We start from the raw sequence: 6,501 nt of genomic DNA, 5'->3' as shown, positions 1-6,501 counted from the left end.
TGTGTTGTTTGTATTATTTAAATGTTTTAAAGAGACCGAAAGAGTTCAAATTTCATTGCAAAATGACCTATTATGTCTTGGACTTAATACGTGGAACGTGTGTGTTAACCGTTCAATAGGAGTTGCTGTATATGTTGGCGAGAGACGGGAAGGTGCTACAGGAAGTGTCGTTATCCCACCCCACGTCCTCCATCCATCCCAGGGTGCCGTCTGTTCTGTGGGCACGCCTGAGGCGGGATCTGGGCGCTCACGTGACCGAGGTGGAGACGGACGGCACGTGGGTATTCCGCTGGACGCACTCCCAGATGGCGAGGGTGTGCGTGGAGCGCTACCTAAAAACGGACGAGGCTCGCATGCTCGTGCACGCGGACTACGCCGACTACTACAGGGCAGGCGGCGAGCACGCCCACGTCTTTCAGCCGCTGGCGTGGACGCTGGGGGAGGGGGGGGAGGAGGAGGAGGAGGGCGAGGGGGAGGAGGAGAGAGGGATGAAGAGTTACGTGTTCAACCTGAGGAAACTCAACGGGTTGCCGCATCACCTGGTGCTCTCTGGTCAGATCCTGCCCTTCCTGTCTGAGTGCGCGTTCAACTACGAGTTCCTGTTGCACAAAGCCTGGGGCCTGTCCGTGCTGCACGTAGAGGAAGATCTGAAGAAAGCCGTGTTGCCTGACAAGTGGGTGTACTGCACTTGTTTTGTTTTTGACAGAGTCATGTAAGAGACATCACAGGCCGAGCTGATCAGAACAGCGTTCTGTGTTGTTTGGTTCTTTCTCTTTTCTCTGGTGCCCCTTTCCCCCCCCGCCGTCTCTCCTTCCCTCTCATCCGCTCTCCCTCCTTCTTGCGCCCCTTCATGACCTCTCCCTCCCTCCTTCCGTCTCTCATCTCCCTCCCCCTCTCTGTTCCCCCTCCCTCTCCCCCCTGCCTCCCTCTCCCCCTCCCTCCCTCTCCCCCTCCCTCCCTCTCTGCCCTGCCTCCCTCTCTCCCTCTCCCCCCTGCCTCCCTCTCTCCCCTCCCTCTCTCCCCTCCCTCTCTCCCTCTCCCCCCTGCCTCCTCCCTCTCCCCCCTTCCTCCCTCTCCCCCTCCCTCCCTCTCCCCCCTCCCTCCCTCTCTGCCCTGCCTCCCCCTCCCTCAGAGAGCTGCTGGATGTGAAGGTGTGGGCGGGGGCTCTGCAGCTTGCCAGGCCCGTGTTAGAAAGCGACCCCTGTCAGCTGGCCTCCCAGATCCTGGGCCGCCTGGGTCAGATGGTCATCCAGGACCGCCCCGTGGCTCCAGGTACATCCACAAAGCAACACACGGCCACGGCGACGAAGGTCGACATCATCAAAAACTCGAATTAAATAAATGTTTAAGGGTATGGGTAAGAGAATAGATGGGCTATATTGTGTGACTGCATTGGTGTTGCAACAAGACTGTTTGTACCGGTTGCGTGTTAAACAGTGTGATGTGTGATGTCCAGGCGACCCTCGTATGTTCACCTACCTCCACGCCCTGCTGGCCCAGTGTGCCCAGTCCTCCGTGCCAGCCCTGGTGCCCTCCTACACCTGCCTGCTGCCCCCCGGGGGGCTGCAGCACACCCTGCTGGCAGGTCAGGATGTAGCCCCCTGTCTCACACAGGCTGGTTCTGTCATCTCTACCCTCACTCCCCTTCTCTCCTCTCCTCCCTTCCCCTTCACTCCTCTAATCTCCCCTCCTCTGCCCTGACCCAGGCCACAGCGCCACTGTGACCGCCGTGGGAGGGGGTCAGCGGGGGACAGTGGCGGTGTCGGGCGGGGGAGACGGGACCCTGACGCTGTGGGACCTGGAGCTGGGGCGGGCTGTGAGGACCCTGGAGGGGGAGGGGGGCGTGGTGGGGGACGCCCTCACCCTGGGACTGGGGGATAAGATGGTAGCCGTCCGCATGGGACAGACTCTACAGGTCAGAGGGTTTCACACTTCAGTTTCCTGTCCGATTATCGGACTGTGTTCCACATTTTTGCTTTGAATCTGAAGTCGGTGGCCCATATTTGTTTGAACATTTGGAGACTATTTTGATGAGTCAAAATGACTCATTTGTTTGTGTCTGGTTCAGGTGAGAGAGGTGGATTCTGGAAAAGTGGTGTACACCGATAGGGACTCGATGGATGTTCCCGTGGTAACCACGGCCTGTGACGGACAGCTGCTGGTGGCCTTCTATGACGGCAGTCACCTGGTGAAGGTAATGAAGTGGCATTGTATTGTAAAAATCGAAATCACTTGCATGATTACTTATTAGAAGAACTGTGTGTGTGTGTTTGGCTGTGTGTGTGTGTGCGTGCGTGTGTTTGGCTGTGTGTGTGTTTGTTTCAGGTGTTTGACCTGGCCTCCTCCTGCTCTCTGGTGTGTTGCGTCAACATCACTCTGGAGTGTGACCCCATCCACAAGGACAGTTCCATCCTGGTGTCACACAACTCCATCAAAGACTTTGTCCTCTTCGCCTACAGGTCAGCGCTCATAGGTTTAATCCCATCTTCATTTAAAATGCACATAAAATCTAATAAAAACGGAATGCCAGAATGCCTCAATATTGCTGTTGTAGGTCAATGGATCCATGTCCAGATATTTTGGAAACCTTTTCATTTTATGACAGCTAAAAGGCGAGGGCTGTCACGCCTCGCTCTGAATTACAATCCATTAGTTACCAGTGTCACTTCAGGCGGCCTTGTTCTGAAACGACATCACATATTCCATTGTCCACGCACCTTTCAAATCAGGTCAGGGTATAGTACCAGGACTGATTTCACCACCTGCCACTGAAAACACTGTTCAATTATTCAGGGCTGGCTTCTTCACAGGTGGCCCGCTGCTGTAATTCAGCACGTCGGAGGTCCGTTCCACGTCTGAGTCGATGTCTCACAGACAAATGATGTTGACAGCTCAGCTCAGACTGTTCCTACGTGATATATAATACCAGTGGTGGTCCAGAGGGTATTTCTTCTTCTTAATCTGATGTCATTCACAGGTGAAAAGACAGGGTGAATAATCTGTTAGCGTAATTGAGATATGATATCTAGGATATGATAAGCCCGCGACAACGTTGAGAGTTTCGAGGAATTAGGTTGCATTGTTTTCCAACAGGTGATGTCATTTAGAACGTTATGGGCCCCTAATGAGGCGCTTGTTAGTAATCCAAACCGGGTGTGGATTGTGGACGGTTTAGGACACGCTCTAGTGCTAACTGGGCTTAATTTGTCATTGGTGTCAGAACAGCTGGTCTGCCTGTGTTAAAGTTATGCTCTGGCGGGCAGCCATACTCATCTTAGTCAGGCTGGTGTATGTTATTTGGTAAATATGAATTACATGAAAATGATCTTTTGAAAACGGAAAAAATCACATTTGACATTATGGACTTTTTCCTGTAAAGATAGTCTGTAAAACAACTTAAACATAAAGCAATGTTGCTAGATGTTAACCAAGAGGTAAATGGATGTCACAAGTTCACCCAGCTTGCAGCTGGATCGTGAAGAAGAGTAACAGGCCGCAGCAGTGTATAAAACCTCTCTAACCGGCACGCTAACTTCAGCGGGCTCTCTGAAGTGTTTTATCTCTGAGTTGGTTTATAGGGTGTATTGGCTGACTGTACGGGGCAGTAGCAGCTCTGGCAGGGCAGCTAAGTCTTTGTATTGATGGAGGTTTAATAAGGTTGGGGGCCCCAGTCACAGTAGTTTATGGATGGTTTTTTTATAGTCTTGTTTTCCTCTCTCTCTTCTTTTTCTTGACATCTCGCTCCTCCCTGCTCCTCCCTTCCCCCGTCTTTCTCCCACGATCCTGTTCTGTCCTCTCATGTACTTACCTCCAACCCCCCCACCTCACCCCCCTCGATTCGCTATTTCTTTCTCATACACACATTCACGCCTTCCTCCCCCCCCCCCAACTCGCCTCAGGTCTGCGTGCCAGGCAGCTGTGCTCAGTGCCAGAGGGGGGGCGGTGAGGTGTGTGCTGACCGCCCGGCACGGGGCTGCCTCCATCCAGGGGGTGGAGATGACCTCCGAGTACCTGCTGCTCTTCTGCAGGTTCTTACCTCGCCTCCACCTCCACCACCGAGCTGCCAATCAATGGAGCTCTCTCGTGATGTCGATTTTTTATCGTTTCCCGGTCATCAACCTTTTAGGAACGAATCCTTTCGAAGAGGACGATTTGTGATTTGTGAGAGAACAGTGGAGATCGCACAACCGCTCTGCTTGTAAGTGTGTCGGTCTTGTTGTGTTCTTTGCTCGCCTCTGTCCATGGCAGGTACCCTTACAAGCTGGACGGCGAGATCATCCACATCGAGCTCTTCGGCGTGGCCTCCTTCCAGTACTTGCGTTCCATCCTGGGCTGCGGCCAGGACTACATCTCCCAGGTCACTGTCAACCGCTCAGGGACGTACGCCGTAGCCTTCTGCCCCTCCCCCCGCACCGGGCTCACGGACGTGGTGACCTGGAACCTGGAGACGGAGGACCACAAACACATTGCACGATTCCCCGGGGTTCTGACCGCAGGTCAGCAGGAGGCGGTTTAACCAATCACGAGCAAGGCTTAGCACAATGGCGGTAGTGCACTGCACAGTGGAATGGGAGTAGTAGGATTTGTGTGAATGAACACGATACCTCTATGGTCGTAAGTCTAGAGATGGGAAGAGGATGAGGTAGGTCCTAGATAGTATGCTTGAAGGATGTATTTTAGGATGTGTATCTGCGATACTGACCCCTGTCTCTGGTCCTCTTCCCGGAGGTGTGTGTCTGGACCTGCGCTTCTGTCTGGGGGTGTGCAGCGGAGAGAGGTACCTGAGACTCTGGGACCTGGTGTCCCGCATCCACGACCAGACTCTCACCTACAACGTTCACAAGCAGAAGAGCGACGGCACACGGGAGGTCGTCGTCGTAACAACGACCCCACGGTACACAGGCACAGTGTCGAGAACCGAGTCCACCGGACAGTTGGCGTTCGTGGAACGATCGTGCGATGAAATGTGCTGTCGTCTTCCTCTGTGAAAGAGAGAAACCAGCGTACGCTAATTGAGATGCGTTCTCTCGGTCTCTGTCTCCCCCTGGTGGTAGGTACGCTGTGTGCAGGTCGCTGCGTCCAGGCACCGTGCGCGTGTGGAACCTGGCCAGGAAAAGGTTTGTCGGAAGGCCGGTGCGAGTGGAGCACGGCCTCTACGGCAGCACGGACGTAGCCCTGGTCCACAACCTCAAACTCTACATTCTGACGGACAGGGGGACAGCTACCGTCACAGACACCCCCTCACCCATATTTCAGGTCATTACCCCGCCCCCCACCACCACCAACGCCACTGAAACCTATTTTCCATCTCCATGATAGCATGTGAATTCATTGCTTTGAAATGTGTGCGTGCATGACTATTCATCGACAGCAGTTCATGCATGTTTTACGATGACTTCATAAGTATACAACTGTGACCAAATCCGGAGTCAGTTGGCTGAGCGGTGAGGGAATCGGGCTAGTAATCCGAAGGTTGCCAGTTCGATTCCCGGTCATGCCAACTGACGTTGTGTCCTTGGGCAAGGCACTTCACCCTACTTGCCTCGGGGGAAATGTCCCTGTACTTACTGTAAGTCGCTCTGGATAAGAGCGTCTGCTAAATGACTAAATGTAAATGTAAATCCATGGAAACGTGTTTGTCGAGATTGCTGTTAAGAGGAAGGTTTCCGTTCATGGTACTGAGAGGTTGCTTGTGATACGGCCCCAGACTCTGCTGGTGTATGACCTGATCAAGAGGAGCTACTCCAGGAGGCAGACCGGCCTCTACATTGTTCCCTGTCCCCAGCATGAGTACAGGCTTCTGGATGGACAGATACTGCTGGGCCTCTCTGAGACTAGGTGAGGGAACATTCTGGTACCTGGCTATCATATACCTCCAAACTTGTAGGGTCTGTGTTCCAGAGCATTTTGGATCTAGACAACAACAAAAACAAATTTTTTGAGAATCTTTGTTGTGTTCTTTATTCTAGACTTCTATGCTTCACCTATTACGGCACAGACTCTTATTTTGAAGGGGCAAATGATCTGAGCGCCCTGAGTGTGTCGTTTCAGGGACCATCTGATTCTGTGGGACCTGGAGTCTGGCTATATCAAAGGAAGGATCAAGCCTTTCCACAAAGAGTCCCTTCTGTCTAGCAACAGCACAATCAGAGAACGGCAGTCGCAGATATTACCGCCCAAAGAGCCCACAAGTTAGCTGCCGCTCCTATTTGAGTCATTTGTAATATGTATGTCATCTGAGCATGAATTCACGTGTATTTAAAGTTATGATCCACTTTTTGTGTAAAACTACAGTTGTTATTATTACGCTTATGTTTGAAAACTCTATTTCCTTGTACTTGTAAGTTAGTCACTTAATGAGACACAAACCCTGTTATCCTGCGCTAGCTCTGCTAGCTCTGATAATGCCGTGGGACAGACGCACAGAGAGCCGCTCTGCTAGGAAGAGGAGACTGGAGAGGGAGGCGCAGAGGGAGAAGGAGGAGCAGCACAGACTGGACC

This window comes from Osmerus mordax, chromosome 23 (assembly GCF_038355195.1).
Source record: "Osmerus mordax isolate fOsmMor3 chromosome 23, fOsmMor3.pri, whole genome shotgun sequence".
NCBI classification, from domain to species: domain Eukaryota; kingdom Metazoa; phylum Chordata; class Actinopteri; order Osmeriformes; family Osmeridae; genus Osmerus; species Osmerus mordax.
The sequence above is the reverse complement of the archived record's forward strand: the minus strand, read 5'-3'. Positions refer to the sequence as shown.